This window comes from Pristiophorus japonicus, chromosome 6 (assembly GCF_044704955.1).
Source record: "Pristiophorus japonicus isolate sPriJap1 chromosome 6, sPriJap1.hap1, whole genome shotgun sequence".
Lineage (NCBI taxonomy): Eukaryota > Metazoa > Chordata > Chondrichthyes > Pristiophoridae > Pristiophorus > Pristiophorus japonicus.
The window spans coordinates 196707690-196732624 of record NC_091982.1 but is presented as its reverse complement, the minus strand read 5'-3'; the positions used below and the strand labels follow the sequence as shown (position 1 = coordinate 196732624).

Here is a 24935-nt window from a genome sequence, read left to right as displayed (position 1 = left end):
CGATGACGTCAGCGTTGGTGGCCCGAGGCGCTAACCGTGGGGCTGCCAACTCTGGGCAATTTCTTGGGAGCCGGTAGCGCCCCCCTGAAAAAGTATTGTCGACCAAATTGCCAAATATGATAAAGGTGATGAATCTAATGTTAAAACATGATCATTGTCTCAAATACATTTCTCAAACAAGTGTCACCCCACAGTGTTTTTCTTAAAAGGTTTATTCACTCTATTACTCCTGCGAGATGTTCCCCAAGTGGCCTCAGAAAATCTGGCAGAAGACTTCTGTTGCTCATGCTGGGACCATTAAGATGCTCATCGATGGCACCTTCTGGATACTTCAGAAGGCCCAGCTGCACTTTGGCTGCTGCCAGGGCATTCTGGCCTAGCTGACTTGCTGGCACCATGATGGTATAGGTGATGAGGTGGTGAAAGAGCAGATGTGCTGATATCCTGAGAAAGGGTAACACATACCATTCCCATAGTCCTACTACACGATGGGCCTGCAGCTCATCAGTTCTACTCATCTGCAGGAGAGCAAACCTGAGGAGATGCAATGATTTGATGCCCCGATCAATGCAGTCTACCAGTCTTTCCAAGGTGGAGTTCAGAGCCTAGTTGTCACTGTTTGAGCTTCCACTAAAGCTACACAGGCTGGTAACACAGACTCTTGTAAGGGCCCGGCTACAGTTTCCCTGAATATAACCACACATTCCATGGTAGGTTGTAAAGTGATGATGCCATATGAGATCACAGCACACAAACTGGAAGTGGACTACTCCATACTTTCAGCCATGATGTGGCAATGCCTTGGCAGGCATTACAATATCTGCTTGTGTGCCCCAAGGAGTTTTTTCTTTTCAAGAATGAATCCTTGAAGTTCATATCTCAGTTCTGATCATCAGAGCTGAGACAGCCTTTCCCTCTGGGTGAGCCATTTTCTGGGCTATTCCACTCCTATCTGCTTGTGTTCACTTGTGCGTGCTTCACTATGTGCAGACCCTTCTAACTTGTTCTCTAGTCCACGCGGAGTGCCAATCTCTGTGCTAGTGCTTGGAGAGATGCAGCACATGACGGTGCATCCTCAGGAGGATTGTCCTCTGAGGTGTATTCTGCAGGGTCAAAGTGTTGAGAAGGACCTGGAGGAACAGAAAAGGAACAAGAGTTAGCATAACATGGACAGGCTGGGCATTAGTGGCTGAAAATCTTCAGAATTCAGGTTGAAGTTGTCAAGTTGGCTTTGCGATTTTTCTGAGGTGAATGAAGGGGTACAAGTAATAGGCAGATATCTGCTCAGTTAAACTGCCTGCCTCGCTTTCCCTATTGTTTTTGCTGGCACTAATGTCCACGGCTTCTTGCTCTATTTGGGTGAGGGCTAGGATGTCGGGTATCCGTTGCAAAGAGAGGGCGGGAGTTAGTGAACAGTGATTGAGCAGAAAAGTGGACATGAGCAGGGCTTCTCCATATAGCACAGCTGCTGAGATCTTAAGAAAAATCATGATCGGATGGTGATGAATTAAAAGCCAAGTATTTGGAATGTGATAAAAGAAGGAGTCCTGAGAGGAGATGCTGAGTCTACAAGTGCTACCATTGTGCATGTTTGGTGCTCACCCCACCTGCCCAAATCTTCCTCCAGGTTAAAATCAGGGCTTTTAAGTTTTTGTTTAGTCCGGCATGCCCTCTAATGATCCTAATTGTTTTTTTATTCTGTCTTGATATTTACATATTCAAGATTATACATTCAAATTATTGCTCCCCCCATAAATATAGACAGGCTATCTTGTCATTTTCTTTATTCTATTTTCCCTATTTCTACATACTCACACTGTATTCACACTGTGCCCTTCAATCAAAAGGGCAGGCTGGTGTACAACTAGATCCATACACTCAGCACCACTCCTTGATCCATTCATCAAGAGTTGTATTTGAAACTGACCATCCCAGAAAGTTCTTCCTACCACCCATTGAAAGACTAGCCACAATTAGCAGAAAATTGAATGAGACTGAATACCAAGCTTGGATACAAAACTAAATTTGGCCCACCACTGTTGAGGGAAGTTTATTCAAGAATAAAAGTTAATGAGCTAAAGTTTCTTTGCATACGGCTTTATCTAACGGTGCATTTCATATAACCAACTTGTTAAATGATGGTATTAGAGCAATGGAGTTGGAAGTTCAGATCCTGCTTTCTAAACTAATGGTTCAATGCAATAGGGATGAGACCAAAAATGGAATATTATGAGATAAGAATATAAAATGATGCAGTTGGTCAGTTTCTATATTCATTTTCTTTGAATATTTGCAAATTTCAACATGTAAAATATAAGTTATACAACTTTTGTCATAACGTTTATCAAGGCTAGGAAAACAACTCTTTAAAAAGTGTGGGACCGAATTTCCTTGACTGTTCCATTGGACTGCTGGCTTGGAATAAGGTTAGAACCTGGATATTGTGGTACCCGACTTCATTTAGAATTTCATAGTTGGCCTTGGAATGTCAGAATTTCAGGCTAGTCATGTCAGAGGGGAGTAGGCTGAGGGTGCTCCTCATGCAAGGAGATAACATTGCCTCAACCCATAATGGGAGTGGTGTAAGGCTGGAGGCATTCCACATCTGACTTGGCATACTGGCCTCCAGAAGGGTACAAGTGGGCCCTACTGTGGGATTTGGGGATCCTGGTCAGGAGAGTGGCATGGACCCTCAAAAATGATCAATTTTTTTATTGGCCCCCTTATGGGCCCAAATTTCCACATGATTTGCGCCTGATTTTTAGGAGCAACTGGTGGAGAACGGACTATCTTAGAAATCGCAATTCTCCACATTTTTTTTTCTGCAGTTCTAGTCAGGTAGAACAGCTCTACTTTGGAACAGAATTTTTTCTTCAAAAGGGGGCGTGTCCGGCCACTGACGCCTGATTTGAAAGTTTCCACAGTGAAAACGTACTCCAAACTAAAGTAGAATGGAGCAAGTGAAGATTTATGTAGAACTGAAAAAACCTGTTCTACACATTAAAAAATCAGGCACAGGTTACAAATTAGACGTTCAGAACGAGGTGGGGGGGGGGGGAAGGGAAGTCATTAAATTCTATAATAAATCCTTATTTATACTTATACAAATATTATACAAATAAATCCAACCTGAATAAACATTTATAAGCAAAGAAAAGATTAAATAAACCATCTTCCTACCTGTGTGAAAGTGCTTCAGGCAGGCCTTTCGGGACCGAAGGCTGAACGGGGCAGCCCGAGACTTTGGGCAGGGCCCGTCCCCAGCACCAGATTTACAGGTAGGTGGCGTTGGGTTGGGTCGGGGAGGTTCGGTTCGGGTCGGGGGGGAGAGAGAGGGAGAAAGAGGGGGGGAGGAGAGAGAGGGAGGGAGAGGGGGCGAGGAGAGAGAGGGAGGGAGAGAGAGGGAGGGAGAGGGGGGGAGGAGAGAGAGGGAGGGAGAGGGGGGGAGGAGAGAGAGGGAGGGAGAGGGGGGAGGAGAGAGAGGGAGGGAGGGGGGGAGAGAGAGAGGTGGAGGGAGTGAGAGAGAGAGAGGGAGGGGGGGGAGAGGGAGGGAGGGAGGGGGGGAGAGGGAGAGAGAGAGGGGGGGAGAGAGAGAGAGAGAGAGGGGGGAGAGAGAGAGAGAGAGAGGGGGGGAGGGAGGGAGAGAGAGAGAGAGAGGGGGGGAGGGAGGGAGGGAGAGAGAGAGAGGGGGGGGGAGGTCAGGTCGGATCCAGTCCGGGAGCGGGAGTCGGATCGGGTCAAGTGGGGGGGGGGTCGGGTCGGGGGGCGGGAGCGCAGGTCGGGTTGGGTCCAGTCGGTGGGGCGGGGAGCGGGAACAGGAGCGTGGGTCGGGTCGGGTCAGTCGGGGGGGGTGGCGCGGGTGTCGGGTCTGGTCCGGAGGCGGGGGGGGGCGGGGAGCGGGTGTCGGGTCTGGTCCGGAGGCGGGGGGGGGCGGGGAGCGGGTGTCGGGTCTGGTCCGGAGGCAGGGGGTGGCGAGGAGCGGGTGTCGGGTCTAGTCCGGAGGCAGGGGGGGGGAGGGAGCGGGTGTCGGGTCTGGTCTGGTCCGGAGGCGGGGGGGGCGGGGAGCGAGTGTCGGGTCTGGGTCTGAGCCGGGGGGGGGGGGGGGGGGCGGGTGTCGGGTCTGGTCCGGAGGCAGAGGGGGGGCGGGGAGCGAGTGTCGGGTCTGGGTCTGAGCCGGGGGGGGGGGGGGGGGCGGGTGTCGGGTCTGGTCCGGAGGCAGGGGGGGCGGGGAGCGAGTGTCGGGTCCGGTCGGGGGGGGTGGGGGGGAGCAGGAGCTGGCCGTGGGAGGAGCCTTATTCACGCAGCCCCAGTGAGGCCATTCAGCCAGGGCTAGGGGCTGCGTGCTTCGGGCCCCTCTCACACAGTATGGCGCCTGGAGCTACTGCACTTGCGTGTCGACTGTAGCGCGCATGTGCAGAGGTCCCGGCACTGTTTTCAGCGTAGGGACGTGGCTCCGCCCCCCCCACAGCTCGTGCTGGCTGCGCCGAGGGCCAGAGGACCTGCAAGTAAGTGGAGAATACCGAGGATTTTTTTAGGCGCACTTTATGGCACGAAAAACGGGCGTCCAGGTCGGGACTGCGCCGTTCTAGGCGCGTGTGGAAACTTGGGCCCTATATAGGGACCAACAGGCAAACAATGGGGTCTCCACAGGAGTGGGAGTCCGAAGTTAGCTGTGTCATCATTTCTGGCAACATGGGGCAAGTTTGTGCCTGAGATGGGCCCACTGGCCCCATGCAAATGAGATGCCCTCCAATGACCCTGCAAGTTCCAGCAGGGTCAATGCTGAAGGGTACTGGCAGGCACAATCTCAGCATAACTGCTTGGATTGCAGTGCACAGAGTTTTGACATCATTATCACTTAATGTAATAACACATTTTGATAAAGCAGTGCTTTAATGGATTTTTACTCCGACAGCATAGGCTCAATAGAATTGGGCTTCAAAACAGAATTGGATATTAACAGCTACACCATCTCCTTTCACTTCTTTCTAAATTCAGACAACCTGCTCAAAACACAAGATCCAAAAAGCTTTCACCATGTCATCTTCAGACCTGATGGAAGGCTAACTGTAGTACACCTTCTTGAATATAAATGTAATCCGTTACTTTCCCATGGTTTGGTAATTAAATAGGCAATAGATTTTCTTTTAGTATTAGTCACTCTTTGTGGTCTAACCTGGAAAATATATGTTGCTCATTAATGTTTTCTCTGTGTTATAGTGTACGGCAATTGCATTCACGCTGTTTTACTGGGTTCAAATGGAATAATGTAATGTAATGTCTGACTAAAATAGATTAACATTGCAGTAAAGCACTCATCTCATAAAATTAAAATAATGGCAGGTGCATGTGGCACAAAGTGCAAGTAGATTCAGTTATCTCCAAATATGTCAATATATTAACAATTGATTCTTAGTATTTATTTTGCCAGATGAAGTGCCCACATGCAACATTGTTCTCTTAAATGTTTATAGGAGAAAACTGTATTGTGAGGTTAAAAGTTCAATTACCTTATCTTGACAGAAAAAAGATATTCAGCAAATGATAATAAACCAGTGTAATCTGATGGCTTAATCTAGTAGTCCAAGATCAACTGACCAACACAATTTAATATCCCTTCAGTTGAAGTGGGCTATTTGATGTTCCTGATACAGTGCTGGATACTATAGTACAGAAATTGAAAGCACATATATCACTCTCCAACAATAACAAAAATAATGGGAGAATCAGAGAACACGGAGTAGAATTTCTGTGGGAGGTCCCACCGTAACTTCAGCAGAAACTCCGAAGAAATGCCATTTACGCTACTTTTCCAGGTTTTGCACACAAGTTCTGATAGGCGATCGAGAGAACCCCGGAGTAAGTTTTATCTCATATTTTTAATAGAGGTTTGTTTTACTCTCATGGATTTCTCAAAGGGAATAGAAAAATCTTTCAAATCGCAACTAAACTTGGTGATTATAAGAATAGTATATGGGGCGGGGTTCTTGAATCATCAGTTTTGCTGAGAAGCACAAACTAAAAGATTTTCTTTCAAAAATAAATTGAATTTCTGGGATAATCAGAAGCGGCTGAGAGGGAAAAAGAATCAAATTACATTCCAACATCTTCACTTGGATTTTCACTCGGAACTCCTTGTCTAAACTTCTCTACCTCTCTTTCCTCCTTAAAACCTACCTCTTTGACCAAGCTTTTGGTCACCTGCGCTAATTGCGACTTATGCGGCTCAGTGTCAATTTAAAAAAATCTTATAATACTCCTGTGAAGCACCTTGGGACGTTTCACTACATTAAAAGAGCTATATAAATACAAGTTGTTGTTGTTGAACAACAAGCTTCAGTTACAGAACCAGTAGAAGATTCCAAAGACAACCTGAATAAAAATAATCTGCAGTTTGTTTGCAGCAAAATTGTGGTTCAGCACTTTTCAACAGAGGTGTGAAGAGCTAGAAAGAAACTTGACAAAATCAGGCGTTTTCTAATGCTACAAATGTGTGTACCATCTATGTAGTAGGTTAAGGAATTATTGACATTATATGTAAAAATTGCTTATGTTAGGAAAATTAATTTTAGATTTTGAAGGAATACATAGAACAGTTTATGTGTTTAACTCTTAAAGAATGTGGAGCAGGCTGAGAAAGACCATAAAGTCAAATCTGTAGAAACAAACACATTCCGAGAGGCAGAGATAACACATTCAAAGAAGCCAAAAGGTTTGCCATGCTAAAGATGAAAGGATAGAGGCCACACAGCAGGCAGTCTGATAAGGGTTAACAACTGTTTCTGTGCTGTGACAGAATTTAAATTTCCATCTTTCATGTTAACAAATGTGTTAACAAATGATGCTGTGCTGTGATCAAACTGAAATTCCTGTCTTTCATGTTAACAAATGTTTCTGTGCTTTGTGAGCTAAATGTTTCCTATGCTGTAACAAATTTGTCTCTGCCTTACATCTGTGTTATTTGTGGCAGTTAAATCACTGTCACTTCAAAAGATACATTATAGACCAGCCCACTAGGAATCTGTATAAAGATCGGCCAGACCTTTGGATTTTTGAAGATTCTGTCTTGGGCGATTAAGAAGAACCTTCCCCTGCATATGCCGGAATAAATCGTTTCTAACCTATCTCTTTGAGTCTGTCATTCATCAAGAGCGTCGATCCATTATTTCAGTGGATCCACTAGCGAAGAAAGGGAGATTTCTCCTCAACAATCTACAAGATGTACTGCAGCTACTTGCCAACGCTTCTTCGGCAGCATTTCCCATCTAGAAGGACAAGGGCAGCAGGTGCATGGGAGCACTACCACCTCTAAGATTCCCTCCAAGTCACACACCATCATGACTTGGAAATATATTGCTGATCCTTCATCGTCGCTGGTCAAAATCCTGGAACTCCCTAACCGCATTGTGGGACTACCTTCACCACACGGACTGCAGCAGTTCAAGGCAACGGCTTTCCACCACCTTCTCAAGGGCAATTAGGGATGGGCAATAAATGCTGGCCTTGCCAGCAATGTCCACAACCTATTAATGAATAAATTAAAAAACTAAATAAATGGGGCTTATAATAACAGACCAAATTGGAATTCGTTTTGGATGATGATTTCAAAGTGTTCAGTCAAAAGGGGAAATATCTCCTTGGAAAAAAACAGAACTTAGTCAGTACAAGAATTCTGGAGTCATGGTAAGATTTATCTGCATTTTTAACTCGGCATGAACTAGACATTTGAGAATAACTGATTGCTATCCTGTTCCATGCTTTTCTTGTCTTTGGCTTCCCTTTTTCTTAACATATTGAATTTTGGGATTTTGAAATACATCATTCCTCAGTGGAACGAAAGCTCCATATCATTTTTACTGCCAATTTGTTGTGATCTAAAATTGAAGATCTTAGTTCATTACCTTAACTAACCTGGTTTAACTAATTTAGTTTTAATATATACAACTGGTGTTAGGTCTGTTAACCACTTGATTTCCCTCTATTATTCAGTTTTGCATTCTGTAAACTTTTGCAAACAGCAGGCTTATACAGCGAAATGAGTTCATCGTGAAATCCTAATTTTCTGTGTAAATTAGGTTGATTTTAAGTAGCAGATATGAGAGGGTGAGGAACTTTAAGAATCATTTTTAAAGAAAGAGCTTGCATTTATATAGCATCTTTAATGACCTTGGGGCATCCCAATGCGTTTTACAGTCAATTACGTACTTTTTGAAGTGTAGTCACTAGTGTAATGTAGGGTAACACGGCAGCCTCGATTTCAAAACTCTCATCCTTGTTTACAAATCACTCCATGGCTTTGCCCCTCTCTATCTCAGTAATCTTTTTCAGCCTCACAACCCCACAAGATGTCTGCGTTCCTCAAATTCTGCCCTCTTGAACATCCCTCATTATAACTGTTCAACTATCGGTGGCTATGCCTTCAGCTGTTTGGGCCCTAAGCTCTGGAACTCCCTGCCTAAACCTCTCCGCCTCTCTTTCCTCCTTTAAGACGCTCCTTAAAACCTACCTCTTTAACCAAGCTTTTGGTAATCTGCCTTAATTTCCTCTTTTGTGGCTCGGTGTCAAATTAATCTGTTTTGTCTTGTAATACTGCTGTGAAGCGCCTTGGGACGTTTTACTATGTTAAAGGCGCTATATAAATAAAAGTTATTATTAATTTGTGCACAGCAAGGTTCCACAAATAACAATGAGATAATGACCAGAAAATCTGTTGGTTGAGGGCTAAATATTGGCCAGGAAACTGGGAAGTACTCTGTTGCTCTTATCAAATAGCGCCATGGGGTCTTTTACATCCACTTCAGAGAGGAGACTCCAGGGTCTTGGTTTAACACCTCATCCAAAAGATGGCAGCTGCGACAATGCAGCACTCACTCAGCACTGCATTTAGGTTTCAGTATAGATGATGTGCTCAAGTTCCTGGAGTGTTACTAGAGGCTTCTGACTCCTAGGCAAGAATTCTACCATTGAGCCACGGTTGACACTGCATTTTACTACTTGTGGTAGAGGAAGCATGGAGTGTGTGTGCACCCCAACAAGAATCAACCACAGATCACACAGCACTTGGGGAACAGCCATCATGGCAATCGTCAAGAAGTTCTACAACTTGGGGTTGTCCTGCTTCCTCTGTCTCTGGTGGACTGGAAGAAACAGCTGGAATCTTATCATTTTACTTAATTTTCTTTCTTAATTACAAGTGTTGTATATGCTGACTATGGATGTACTCTATGTGTAGTTACTATGAGATTGTATAAGATTGAGGCTTGTTTACCTGATGTATTATCAATAAGGTTCACACTGTGCACCTACATGCTGGCACCATTAGAGGGTGCAACTGGTGCAGACCGGGGGATTCCTACCCTGGTGGTAGGGCCCTGTATAAAAGGCTGCACACCATGCTTGTACAGCACCCTGGAGTTTGCAATAAAGGACCAAGGGGGTCACTACAGTTCAAGTACAACACATTGCCCTGTGGAGTCATTCATAAGTACACAATAGACAAAACAACTGGCGACGAGAATAAGGACTTTCACACGATCATGGCTACCTTTGGCACACTAAAAGACTTTGCAGAGGGTGATGATTGCGATGCCTTCACGGAAAGGCTCGAGCAATATTTCGTGGCAAACGACCTGGCAGAGGAGATGGACACATTGGCGGAGAAGCGCAAGGCTATACTGCTGACCAGTTGTGGGCCCGACGTCTACCGCCTCGTCAGGTACTTGCTGACGAATAAGACATACGATGAGCTGACTGAACTAATTTGTGACCAACTTAAACCTAAGGAAAGCATCCTCACGGCCAGGCACAGATTCTACATGCACCGCAGACCTGAGGGCCAGGAGATTGTAAAATATGCTGCCAACCTCAGGAGACTCGCGGCACTGTGTGATTTTGGCATGCACCTCAATGAGGCATTGCGAGACATCTTCATTATAGGAATTTGCCACGAGGGCCTCCTTCACAAGCTACTATCTGCCGCCACCACAGTCAACCTGCAGAAACCATCGGCATCAGTCAGGCATTCATGACCTCGACCTGCAGCACCAAGCAAATCATTCAGCCTGTGGACTCAAACCCGGCAAGTACTGTACACAGAATGGTGCCTTTCACAGGCAAGATTGTAGAACGTGGCTCTGCCCAGGGCAGAGAGCACAGACCTCAGGGTTCCAGAACTCAGAGTCCACCGAGGGGTGCTAATCGAGTAGCACCATGCTGGCATTGCGGAGGAAACCATAGGGCTCACCAGTGTTGGTTTGCGGAGTACGTATGCAAAGCCTGTAACACGAAGGGCCACCTCCAGCGCATGTGTAAAAGAAATATGACTCACCGTCTGTCAGAGGAGACGGTAGATGACTTTGAATCCAGCGGGGAACATGATGATTTGGCCAGAGAGGCAGCTCAGCCCCAAGAAGAAGTGTATGGAGTGTATACCTGCACCACTGATTGTCCTCCAGTGAAGATGGAAGTTGAGATAAACGGCATTCCAGTCTTCATGGAAAAGGACATGGGAGCAAGCCAGTCAGTGATGAGCCAGGATTCCTTCGAGAGGCTGTGAATCGAGCTGGTTGCAGTGCAGGAAAAGTTATGCACCTACACCAAGGAGCCAATCCCAGTCCTTGGTAATGCGGATGTAAGTGTAATCCATAATGGTGTAATGCATAAGTTACCTCTGTGGATTGTTGCAGGTGATGGCCCAACGCTACTCGGAAGAAGGTGAATGGGGAAGATCCAGTGGAAATGGGAAGACCTCCTCACTCCAGCAGTCGATGTCCCCCGTGCTCAGAGGCAGAGCAAAACCTCACCTTCGCTTGGGCCAACCACCGGAGAACAGACCAGCACAGCACCTGAGGCACAGACCATCCATCACGACTGCATGGCAATGATCCAACCGGAACGATCTAAAAATGCCTTCCCGGCTCCAGTGGCAGGACTCCTGGGGAGGAAGATTGAATTCATAGGTACCCTTCCAGCGTTTGTGGCAGAATCGCGGTTGAGAAGGATCAAGGCAGTCGACCTCGAGGACCGAGGCAAGATGGCGCTCCTGCTGCAGCGAGGAGCAGCGTGGCTGAAAAAAAAGATGGCCGCGGCAACATCACGAGGTGCAACGCTGAGGGACCAACACGTGGGGTCCAACAAAGCATCTGATTGGGGTAAAGCCAGCAGGGTTCTTTTAAAGGAGACCTGCAACCAACTGAACTTAAAGAGACATTGTATGCATGGCAATCAATGTAACGAACCAATTAAGATTGTGAACAAAATGTTGTTGCGAGATGTCGGCACTGTAAAGAATAGAATGTTGTTGCGAGATGTCGGTACCAGTCCTAATGCAAAGAACCAAATGCTGTTGCGAGATGTCGGGAATAGAATGTCCCCTAGAGCAGCAAGCAAGCGAATTCGGGAGGATAAAGGTGCGGAGTCTGATACCCTGCCTCGGGTCTATCCCAAGCTGCAGGCACCCGATGGCAACAGTCGCCACGGACCTGGAAATGAAAACGGCGCCAATATGCGCAGTCAGCCACCGTTGCCCACCACCTGGCTGGAGACGGCGCAGCCCCCAGACCCAATCGCTACCTCGGCCATGTCCCGGAGCGAAAGATCAGGACCAAAGAGTTCCCCAAACGGGACCTGGAACAGCCAGGTTCCCAATACTGTGAGAGAGCAGGCAGAAGACTCTGCAGCCCTCAAAGGAGGACAGGGGGGCCACACACATCTGTGGCTCTGCCCACCACTAGGCAACGGCAAAGGCCCTGAGTCCTGGTTCGGTGAGCGAACCAAGCCCACCCTGCTAGCAGGGAGCACAGTACCGCCATCAGACGACTAGAACCCCATCCGGTTGCTCTGGAACTAGCGACCTCGCATACCTGTACTGCTACCTCAGTACTGACCATGACTAAACCATGAATGCAATCTACCCAATCCTGGCACATGACCGTAAAATGTAATGAATGTAAGTCACGGAACCTAGGTGCCACAATACAAACTGAAAAAAAATTGTTTTTTGTTCCTTTCTTTGTACTTGCACTATGTCTGATCCTGTATGTCAATGTAATGGGCCAGCTGCATGATCTTGTTGTGGGGGGTGGTAGGGGGAGAAATAGATGTATGTAGCCATGGACACACACATGGATCACACCCAGAACCCACTGGCACCTCCACCGCATCATCGAACCATCCAATCTGTTAACCACTACCCAACGTTGTGGCAAAAGGACTTGGGGGTTAACAGGGAGAGGGTCAAGCCAAAGCACAGCCAAGGTGCAAGGGCGATTGGCACTTAAGTCTGGGGAGAGCTAAGCCAGAGCACATTGTGCAAAGGTAATTGGCACAAAGGACTTGGGGGAGAGTGATGTTGTATATACTGACTATGGGTGTACTCTATGTGTAGTCACTGTGAGATTGTATAAAATTGAGTCTTGTTTACCTGATGTACTATCAATAAGGTTCACACCATGTACATACATGCTGGCACCATTAGAGGGTGCAACTGGTGGAGGGGGTTTCCTGCCCTGGTGGCAGGGCCCTGTATAAAAGGCTGCACACCATGCTTGCACAGCACTCTGGAGTTTGGAATAAAGGATCAATATCACTACAGTTCAAGTACAACACATTGTCTTGTGGAGTCATTCATAAGTACACTACAAAAACAAGTTGATGCCTTGGTCAGGGTATAATTATAAAAAATATCTTGGGGTAGAATGTCATAGGAGGTTGACCCAATCTAGTGCCATAACATTAGAGGAAATCTCAGAGAAACAATGGAAGTGGCCAATTACGCTGTTTATTTTGGGTTTGTGCCAAAGTTGCAGCGGGGGGTCAGGAGATTCCCCACAGAAATTCTAACAGCCCGTGTTTTGAATAACGTCTGGATTATGGAATTAAAAGAAGATGGTGTCCTTAGAACAAACTGTCCCACAGACCATTGCCATAAAACCGAGGAAATGTTCGGACGGAGGCAATTTGGTATTTCCCCCATGATCCTGCTTTGGCACTGCATCATGCACTTTGGGGTTTGGATAAACTTCCTTCCCAATGGCTTAATGGTACAGATTAGGAATGTGCTGTCTTTGCACTCCAAGGGGAGTCCCACATTCACTATGCAATTCTCCTCCATCAGCACTGTTGTCCGCTCAATAAGAACATAAGAATTAGGAACAGGAGTAGGCCATCTAGCCCCTCGAGCCTGCTCCGCCATTCAATAAGATCATGGCTGATCTGGCCGTGGACTCAGCTCCACTTACCCGCCGATGGGTTAGGTTAAAATGACCTCTGAAATCTCTTGAATACTCTCTCCGCAGTCTTCAGGTCATTCCTAGACACTCAAAACTGCACATAATTTTTCAACTAGGTTCTAACCAATGATTTGTATAGGTTTAGCATTAGCTCTTTGCATTTGTGCTCTATGCACATTTATAAAACCTAGGATCCCATATGCTTTTTTAAGAGGTTTATCAATTCATCATTCCATTTTGAAAGAATTGAATATCTAAACCCCTAAGTTTCTGTGTTTTTCCACTCCTTTAAAGTTTTACTATTTATTTCTTATTTTTCTTCCTCCTAAAATGTATCACCTCAGATTTTTCCACATTAAATTAAACCAACATCTATCAGCTCAATTTACTAATCTGTCTATGGTCTGCTGAAATCCCTTACAGTTTTCTTTGTAGTTATTTTGTATTGTCTACAAATTTTATAGCATTGTTTACATCCCTCCAATCCAAAAATAATCCATTAACTAGTGTGTGTGTGTGCTGTCTTTTAACATATTTTCTATTTGTGCCTTCACATTCCATTTAATGCCATGTTATTTTATCAACAAGCCTCCTGTGCAGTACTTTATTAAATGCCTCTTGAAAATCCGTAAATACAGCATCCACTTCAATTTCTTTATCAATACACTATTATTTCCTCAAAGAACGCTAGTAAATTTGTCTGACACAACTTTGCTTTTTACAGATCCACGCTGAAGTGAGCTTTAATTTTATCCTGTATTATGGTCTCTGAGCTTATCCACTACCAATGTTAGGCTGACTAGCCTACATTAATTACCTGGTTTTCAGCATATGTGTTATACTGGCAAACCTTCAGTTCTCGAGCACAACTTCCATATCTAAGGATATTTAAAAGATTGCAATCAAAGCCTCTGTATTTTCTCTCTGTCTTCTTTCAGCATTTTAGAATGTATGCCAAAAGGGCCTTTTCCATTCGAGCTCCACCATTTCTTTTCAGTACTACTGCCTTATCTATAGTTATCCTAGTTAACTGCTGTACCTCCTCTTCTTGTACTCTTTTGTGTGAAGTAAATGTGGATTGCTGCTTTTTTAGAATGTTTGGTGATGATTTATTGGCGAGAAAGAACATAAATTTTTAGTGACAGAGCAAACATGTTGCAATGGTAGTGAGGCAGTATGGGTTAAGTGGAGCACAGTGGCTGTACACATTGGGGCTCCAGCTTCTAACTAAATGTTTGGTCAATGTGTTGCGTCAGTCCAACTGGTCATGCATTTTCCAAGGGCATTCCTCCTTCTTCCTATCTCTCCTCTGCAGGCAATGAAGCAAGGTTTGTCTTCTGAAATTTCTGGCTACACAGGTCCCTCTCCTATAAAGGCGAAATTGTGCAGAATACACCAGACACAAATGATTATGGATGCTCTCTAAGGACTGTACAATAAGGCTGCAACTGATTTGTCAAGATATAGGAAGCATTGCTTCACCATCCTAATGGTATGTTTCATCAGAATTTGGGTAGAAGTCATTGGCCTCACTGAATTTATTTTTGGCCTCAGTGTGGGGATATCAGACCTGTGTCATTGGCCAGGACAGTAAGGATATCCCTGGTCCTCCAGGAACCATTTGGCCAGCTTCTTCAAAGAATGGTGACAGTAGATCAAGATGACAGCATCATCATCATCATCATCATAGGCAGTCCCTCTAAATCGAGGAAGACTTGCTTCCACTCTAAAAGTGAGTTCTTAGATGGCTGTACAGTCCAATGCGAGCATTACAGTCTCTGTAACAGGTGGGGCAGACAGTGGTTGAAGAAAAAGGTGGATGGGGAGCCTGGTTTGCCGCACGCTCCTTCTGCTGTCGGCGCTTGGTTTCTGCATGTTCTCGGTGACAAGACTCGAGGTGCTCAGTGCCCTCCCGGATGCTCTTCCTCCACTTTGGGCGGTCTTGGGTCAGGGATTCCCAGGTGCCAGTGGGGATGTTATACTTTATTTTGAGGGTGTCCTTGAAATGTTTTCTCTGCCCACCTGGGGCTCGCTTGCCGCGTAGGAATTCCGAGTAGAGCACTTGCTTAGGGAGTCTCGTGTCGGGCAAGCGGACGATGTGGCCCGCCCAACGGAGCTGGTCGAGTGTGGTCAGTGCTTTGACGCTGGGGATGTTGGCCTGCGCGAGGACACTGATGTTGGTGCGCCTGTCTTCCCAGTGGATTTGCAGGATCTTGCGGATGCTGTGCTGGTGGTATTTCTCCAGCGCTTTGAGGTTTCTGCTGTATATAGTCCACATCTCTGAGCCATATAGGAGGGCAGGAATCACTACTGCCCTGTAGACTATAAGCTTGGTGCCAGGTTTGAGGTCCTGGTCTGCAAACACTCTCTTCCTCAGGCAACCGAAGGCTGCGCTGGCACACGGGAGGCGGTGTTGGACCTCGTCATTGATGTCTGCCTTTGCTGATAGAAGGCTCCCGAAGTATGGAAAATGGTCCACGTTGTCTAAGGCCGAGCCATGACAGTATTATGGCTGCTACCAGCGTATCTTGTAGTCACCTGCATTATTCAGTTCTGGTGGACAGTGACCACCCAGAGGTTGACTGAATGAAACTCTTTGCAAATTATATATGTCACAGGGTTGTTGCTTGGCATCCATTTGGCAAGATGAGCACCATCAATGAGGCCCTGTGTTCTTAGGAACCCAGACACATGGTAGAAATGCTGGGCTATCTCCAGTTTTTCCCTTTTCTGTTGGCAAACAAGGCTGCAGTGACCTACTTGATGCATCAGGTAACAGAGATCTAACTAATCTGGGAAATGTTACCAGTAGCAGCTTGAAATGAGGCTGTAGCATAAAAGTACAACACAATGGTGACTTTAACTGCAACAGACAAGGCCACCCGTGTGCTGCCTGAAGGCTCATGCTTCTGTACACAGCACCTTTCAGTGACTGCTTCCCTACTGAATCATAGATGATGAAGACAGGTTTGTCCTGACATGCCCAAGTAGTTGTGCCTGGGTCATATGATATAATTATTATGCTGTCATGCCAGTCTGCTTGCATCACCTCCCTCTACAAAAAATCCTCTTCCTCCTCCAAATCCAACATAGCCATTGTCAGTCCTAGTGCAATGCCCATGGTCAGCACTGCTTGTCAAGTACAGGGTGATGGTAATAGGAATATTGCTGTGGGAGTTGTGCACCAAAGGAGTGCAGAATTGAATGAAGATAGCAGCAAGCATGGAGCAAAGAAATGCAATTGACCCAATGATCAAAGTTCAGTTATTCAAGCCCAAAACAGCATTTAAAATGTAAGTCTCATTTAATCTGGTGACCTAGCTTTATGTGGTGAAGTTCTTCGATTAGCAGCTTGCAGATCTCCCAGAAACTACTTTACACTGGTGTGCAGTGAATCAAGAGTTGCCCTGCAAAACAGCAAAGGGAATCTGGAGTGGGATCATTTTACATCAATGAAAATAATTTTATGGGAGCAGTAAGGCCACCACACACACAAAGTGCTGCTTTAAAATTTTAAACATTTTTCCTCCCACACAATCAGAGGTTCAGTGCCAATTATGCTGAGGCCTACTTGACTGATTCTACAGGTCTCACATGCTTCTGTTAATGTTTCGCTCCCTGAATGCACTACTGTGGAATCAGCCCTTTAGTAACTCCACCATTCCTTTATCTTCCATAAAAAGTATTCCTTTTTCATCACTAATTGGCCCTATACTTTCTTTAAATATTCCTTAATTTCTTATGTTTATACAATTGTTTACTATTTCCTTGTATTACATGCCAATCTTTCTTTATGCCTTCTCTTAGCCTGTTTTATACTCTGCTTGATTTTTTTTGTCTTCTCATATACTCCTTTTTTTACATCTCATTTTAACTTTAATTCTCTATTCATTCAAGGAACTACAGCATTTGCTGCACTTCATAAGAACATAAAAATTAGGAGCAGGAGTAGGCCATACTGCCCTTCGAGCCTGCTCCGCCATTCAATAAGATCGTGTCTGATCTTAGACCCCCACTCCACTTTCCCGCCCGATCCCCATATCCCTTGATACCCTAGAATCCAAAAATGTATCTATTTCAGCCTTGAATATACTCAACGACTCAGCATCCACAGTCCTTTGGGGTGGAGAATTCCAAATATTCACAACCCTTTGGGTGAAGAAATTCCTCCTCATCAGTCTTAAATGGCCGACCCCTTATCTTGAGACTATGTCCCCTAGTTCTAGATTCTCCAGCAAGGGGAAACAACCTCTCGGCATCAATCCCCCTCAGAACCTTATATGTTTTAATGAGATCACCTCTCATTCTTCTGAACTCTAGAGTGTATAGGCCCAATCTACTCAATCTCTCCTTATAGGACAACCCTCTCATCCCAGGGATCAATCTAATGAACTTCCTTTACTTCTCATGGGAATATCTGATTTAAACCTTAAACATCTACTGTTTGAATGTTTCTCGTTGTTTGTCCTTTGTCTTATCTTATTTTTTCCCCAATTTAACTGGGCTAGTTTCCCTTTCTATTTTGTTGAAATTATTTTCAAGTCAAGAATGTTTATCTTTGACTGTTCCTTCTCATCAATTTTTATATTGAATTTAATTGCTATTGACGCAATTTCCTAGATGGTCCCCTACCTTAGATTGCCGACTTGCAGGACTTCATTTCCTAAAACTAGATCCAGCACCATTGGAGCAAAAACATATCAATCTAGAAAACAGCTCTTGACATTTTACTCTTTCCCACTTACATTATTTGACCTTTTGATAATTAAAGTTACTGGGACCAAAATTTCATTAGACTCTGAATGGATCTGGGGTCTTATTGGGGACCAGAAAATGGGGCAGAACCAGGTTATATCATCTTTTTGGTCCTGCCATTTTCCGGTGTGGCGGGGGGGGGGGGGGGGGGGAGGCATGGCGGGAAAGATGGGAAAATTTTCCACCTCCTATAATTAAGATGTTGTCTCTGGGAAAGTTCCTGGGCTATGCCAGGAATTCAAAACAAAGCTTCGGTGGACTCTCACAAGCTGAAAGCTTGTGTTGTTCTACCGATATCCAAGGATAAACACCAAGGAGAAGAAATTTGGCTGTTTAGTGCCTCCCGTTGGCACTAATGGGTTAGCAACCGGGTGCGGCGAATTCAGCGACGCCCGTGAAATTCAGTGCCGGTTTACTGCTGGCGCTAACTCTTACCACCTGGGTCTCTAGCACCACACAGATTGTGACGTCATAAAGTGCGCATTGCCCCATTACCGCCCCGGATGTGGAATTGCCTCACACCTCCTGCTGTATCGCCAAGTGTGAACAGCAGCAGGAAGAGGAGGTTTTGTCAACTTGGCTGGCTGCTTGGGAATGCTAATTCAAGGGAATGGTTTTCGGGTAGGCCAACCTTTATTATTTGCACAAGTCTGGTGCCTGCTGAAAGCTTTCAATGTTTCATGGCTGCAAGATGTACAAACCTTCCATTTTGTGAGAGTATTTTAAGCTCGAATGGGAGTCGTGCATGTCGTCTTGCAATGCAGAACTCCTGACAAGTAGGTTGTGCACCATCATTGGCCCTTTAAGCAAGGAATGCCGTTCGCAATGCGGTCCACATTTTTCAGTGCTCTGCCGGTACCGCCCTGCTCTTGGACTTTAGCGTCCTAGGAGAAGTGGTTAGCGCTTGATTTAGCGCTCCACTTCCTTCTTGGAGCGTTAAAGCTGAATTTCCTGGCAGGAGAGAATCATTAGTACCTGGCACTACATTTTCTACTTTTCAAAAAGTGCTACGGAATTTCTAGTCCCAAAACTTTGGAAAGGAAAAATGAGATCAATTACTTTTCTGAAGTACCAGAATGGCTGCCTTCAGAGCTGGATACTTCTGGCATGCATTTTTTCTTCTGCCTAGGAAAGGTCTTTGGTACCGCAAGCAGAATTGTTGTTGGCCACTCTCATTTCCGCCAGCAGAGCAAACAATCGGAATTTCACCTCCACCATGTTGTTTCTGAAGTTTTCTCTAATTTGTTTATATATCGTTTCCTGTCTCCTTTCCACTATTTGGCAATCTATAATATATTTCCACTAAAGTAAGAGGTCCCTTCTTATTCCTTAACTCTAACCAAATAGATTCAGCTTTTGCACTATGTTCTCTATCTCATAAGTTGCTGTTGAACCTGAAATATCTTCTCTCTCCTCTTTCAGTATATTTCCCTTGGTTGAGTTTCTGTCACTTAGAGGCAGCTGTTGATAGGAAACAATCAGCATCATCATAGACAAAAAACATGGATGGTGCTATTTATAAGTTATGTGAAACAGATAGCTATGTGTTTCAAATAATAATCTCTGCAAGGGATAGGTATCTCCAGCAACTTTGCCTACTTGATGTTAGACACACAATAGAAGGAAGCACTGAATTAAGAATTTTTTACGCTAATAACATTTAAATCAATGAACTGGGACACCAGTGACTAAATCAAGTGATTTCATTTATCAAAACATCTCTTATTATTAATAAATAAAAATCAGTATTGATAGAAGATATTATAAATCAATTGATATATGAGAGATTGTTTCCTCCAAAGGAATTTCTTTTTGCATTATGTCCTCATAATGGTTTACTTTATGAACTTCTAAGGTACTTAAAACAGAACAAGATATTAACATAATATATGTGTATAAAGTTTCATTGCTCTTTATAATAATTTGTGGAATTTAAAACTAATAAAGGATTATAGCATAAATAGAGGTTCTTTGCAAAGTTATTTGAGAAGTGAAAACCTCATTCAAAACCAATTTGCAAATTAGCTGTACCAATCTCCAGTATTTTACCAACATTCAGTTTACACCATGTTTACTAGGTCTGGAGCAACATTATTATACCAGTTATGTAATATTACCAATATGAATTTAAATTTAAAAAGTTATCTCAGATGACTGCAATTAGAATGATTTTGGTAGCCTCCAAAAATTACATTGTATAAAAACTTCTTCGAACATATTCTTCCTCAGCTATTCAAAATACATTGAAGAAAATTCTTCCAATTGGTGTTAGTATTTCTGCAACTTCTAAACTCAAGTGGTGCATTCTAATGCCATTGTTTTTTCTAACCTTCTAAATGCTTCATGCTGCATGTAGCTTTAGGGATTTTTTGCAACCAAGTTCACACTAGTACCTTATTTCAAAATTATCTAGAGTACCATGAAATCCTTCTAGCATTCAACATCTATTACTGTTGCCTTTGGTGCTTCCTTCTAGTTACAATTTCAATGTGTGATTTCAGATTTCTCAGGCTTTGTCCTGGTGCTGGGAGATCTTGGGATCCAATTTGAAATGGTTCACTTCTACACCATGTTAGATAAGAAAGTTGAGTGGAAATTGGGAGTGCACCTGCCTTTCACCAGTGAATGCAACAGGCAGTACCCAATCTGTGGGTGTTTGCATGGCCAGGAATAAAACTCTTCAATAAGTTTCCTCCCAGAGAGGTATTAATGGTGAAGAATGTGCTGTATTATCTGCTCTGCACGGTCTTGCCGTAAAATGTTATTATCTATAATATAAAGTTTGGACTGTAGGCAACAAATAACGGTTGTGAAATGGGATGATTTACAAGGATCAGTATAAATGTCCCATGAGCATCCACATAGTAGAAATAGCTTTCTAATTTTAACTTTTGAGGAGACAGGTAAAGTGAAGGAATTATTATATTTTGCATATGCCACCAAGCCACAAAATAAGTGTTGCTCATCGGCTGGCTGTTATAGAAATCACCTGAGTTTCATTTTCATTGATTGGGTGGTTTCTGCAATGGAGGGCCGTTTTGCAATGCCAGCTTTACAATAGGACAGCAAGATGAAAATCTACCCCTAAATTTCCTGACCTCAATGGAAATGGGAAACTGTCTTTGGCATGAAACCCAAAGGAAAGTCCATTCAGAGTGAAAGCTTTAATACAATGCCATCTCATATCTTTCAAAGAACTTTGCATACAATGGATTAATTTGAAGTGAAGTGACTATTCTTATATAAATGAACTGACAGATATTTTAATCATTCACCTTATCACTATTTGTAGAATCCCACAAATAGTGATAAGGTTAATGATTAACTAATCTGTTTTTGGTTGGTTGAGGGAAGAATGTTGGACAGGATATCAGGAAGATTTTGTGATGTTTTTCAAATAATGCTATGAGAGCTTTAACATACAATTGAACCATCAAAAAAGGAATCTCAGTTTAGTATCGCATCTAAAGGACAGTATTTCCAACAATGCACGACTTTCTTTCAACAATGCATGGTAGGATTCCACTTATATTTTGTATTCAGATACACGAGTGGAGCTTGAGCTTACAACTTTCTGATTCAAAAGTGAATATATTATTAACTAAAGCAAGCTAAAATGTCTGGAACTCGCTCCCCCAAAAGGCTGGGCCAATTGGAATTTTCAAGACTGAGATCAATAGTTAAGGGTATCCAGGGATAAGCAGCAAAGGTGCTGTAATACAGATCAGCAATGAGTTAATTGAATGGCGGAACAGACTTGAAGGGGTGAATGGCCTAATCTTGTTCCTATGTATTCATATAAATCAGCAGGAGGTGAGCAGGGTGAGAGCAAAGGCGTCAGCAGGGGACCAGATTATCCCTAATCTGCATGGTGTAGGCAAGCTGCCAGTTCAAAACGCTTTTTCCATAGGCAGCTCACTGATTAAGAGGCCGGAAGTTAGGCGCTGCTGCAGATTCTTAAGGGTCTGAAGCAGTTTAAAGAGAGGGTGTATTTCTTCGTGGCCAAAGCAAAGAAGCAACACTCTGGACCTTCAGAAAAATCCCTAGAGGCAAGAGGAGTTCCCACAGGGTCCAAAGCTTTTCGGATAGAGCTATGGAACTCTCGCAAGCCTGAGCTTCTACATTTCGCTGATTACAAACTCTTCAATGAGTCACAGCAGGTTAACGTTCTCCCATGTTGCAACCATAGGGGGAACACCTTGTAGAAGCACTAATGTAGGTAAAAGAGCAGGACAGGAACTGGAGTTTTGCACCAAGGTGAAATATATATATATGAAAAATATTGTTTACTCCTTTCTGTAACTCAGTAAAGTTATAATGCTATTTGAAATCTTTATGTACAGGGTTTTCCTGTAGTGGGTGGTGATCTTTCAATGTTAGAAATGATCAACAATATTAGTATTTGGTCAGACACTGTTGATTGTAGGGTGAAAGGAGTGGGATAGATGTTGTACACTACTGTTAATGCAGGTGACCTTGGATTGTTCATTTGAAGTTCTCTTCAATCAGCTAATGCCGAACAGTTCTGGCTGCAGGTAACTGTTGGATCACCCACTTCCTAGCCATCTTCTATATCATCAGTGTCCTGACTGACAAATGGTGGGGGAATGGATGCCTCATGCAATATAAAAGCATCGTGGCAGCTATCAGGAAAGCCAGCACAAACCTGCAAAATGCACTGCTGTCAGTTACACATTGGATGAACATTAATTGAGTGATTCATGAAGGCAGTTGTGTTATGTGAAGGGACCTGCTGAGTGACATGGACACAATTAATGATATCCTGGACTTGGGGGAATCCTGAAATCTGTGTGAATCCCAGAGCCCTATCCTGCTTCTTCTGGAAGCCCGTGGGAAAGTGATGAATGTGCTTGTTGTAACAAATAAGGCATCAGTCAGCTGTTTAATTCATGGAAAGACTGCAGTCTGATTGATGTTGCTGATATCTCCTGGAAGCCTGGAAGGAATCAGAGGCAAAGAAGTTCAGGGCTGCAGTCACCTTGAATGAAACAGGTGCTATGCTGTGCTAAGTGAAGCAGCTGGCTGCAGATCGTCTTGCAAGATGTGACACAACTCTGTTACTGCCTCCCTGGATCACTGTCCTATTCCCACTCTCTGACATTGGTCTGGTACATAAGAACATAAGAAATAGGAGCAGGAGTAGGCCCCTCGAGCCTCTCCGCCATTTAATACGATCATGGCTGATCCAATCATGGACTCAGGTCCACTTCCCTGCCCGCTCCACAAAACCCCTTTCCGTTTAAGAAACTGTCTATTTCCGTCTTAAATTTATTCAATGTCCCAGCTTCCACAGCTCTCTGAGGCAGCGAATTCCACAGATTTACAACCCTCTGAGAGAAGAAATTTCTCCTCATCTCAGTTTTAAATTGGCAGCCCCTTATTCTAAGATTATGCCCTCTAGTTCTAGTCTCCCCTATCAGTGGAAATATCCTTTCTGCATCCACCTTGTCAAACCCCCTCATAATCTTATACGTTTTGATAAGATCACCTCTCAATCTTCTGAATTCCAATGAGTAGAGGCCCAACCTACTCAAACTTTCCTCATAAGTCAACCCCCTCATCTCCGGAATCAACCTAGTGAACCTTCTCTGAACTGCCTCCAAAGCAAGTATATCCTTTTGTGAATATGGAAACCAAAACTGCCCGCAGTATTCCAGGTGTGGCCTCACCAATACTCTGTATAACTGTAGCAAGACTTCCTTGCTTTTATATTCCATCCCCTTTGCAATAAAGGCCTTCCTGATCATTTGCTGTATCTGCATACTATCCTTTTGTGTTTCATGCACAAATATCCCCAGGTCCCGCTGTACTGCAGCACTTTGCAATCTTTCTCCATGTAAATAATAACTTGCCCTTTGATTATTTCTGCCTAAGTGCATGATGTCACACTTACCAACATTATACTCCATCTGCCAAATTTTTGCCCACTCACTTAGCCTGCCTATGTCCTTTTGCAGATTTTTTGTGTTCTCCTCACACATTGCTTTTCCTCACATCTTTGTATCATCAGCAAACTTGGCTACGTTACATTCGATCCCTTCTTCCAAGTCGTTAATATAGATTGTAAATAGTTGGGGTCCCAGCACTGATCCCTGTGGCACCTCACTAGTTACTGATTGCCAACCAGAGAATGAACCATTTATCCTGACTCTTTTTTCTGTTAGTTAGTCAATCCTCCATTCATTTAATATATTACCCCCAACCCCGTGAACTTTTATCTTGTGCAGTAACCTTTTATGTGGCACCTTGTCAAATGTCTTCTGGAAGTCCAAATACACCACATCCACTGGTTCCCCTTTATCCACCCTGTTTGTTACATCCTCAAAGAATTCCAACAAATTTGTCAACCATGACTTCCCAACGAAGCACAATGAAAGTGTCTACAGAATGGAACGTCACTTCATCAAAGCTGGGACAGCATAGCAGGTATGGTGCATCAAAAAGAGGATGTGAGATTTAAAGGAACAGTATTGATCCTCATAATATTAAATCACAATATCGTAAGACCACAAAGAATGCCAATAAGAAGGTAAATGTGCATTGTCTGGAATCCAAAGAACCCAACACTAACTGGTGAAAATAATTTACAAAACAGTCTCCACCACTTACAGCGTCCATACTGTCGCCTATATTGGGCAAATGGCACTAAATAGGAATCAATTACAAAGACACTACTTATAATGTATTAAGTGTGCCGAGTATTTTGGACAGTTCAATGAATACTTACCCTATACTTACCAATTTAAAAGGTTCTGTTGATTTCACGCAAAGTCAAATCTTCAAGCAGTTTCAATCATCTACTCACACCTCATTAATCTCCTGTATTGTATATACTGCTCTAAAAGACTGTGATTACCTTAGTAATCCTGAGATTATGGGCGCAACTGATAACAATTAGGAAAGGCAGTTGCTAAGTAAGATTGCCTATTT

General features: G+C 43.9%; 1 protein-coding gene across 1 annotated transcript in view; it reads right to left on the bottom strand.

Annotated features, from left to right (window-relative positions):
* The window catches only part of LOC139265921 (spermatogenesis-associated protein 16-like), a 281978-nt gene that overhangs the window by 44279 nt on the left and 212764 nt on the right, over window positions 1-24935 (bottom strand). The gene's annotated exons all lie outside the window — the stretch shown is intronic.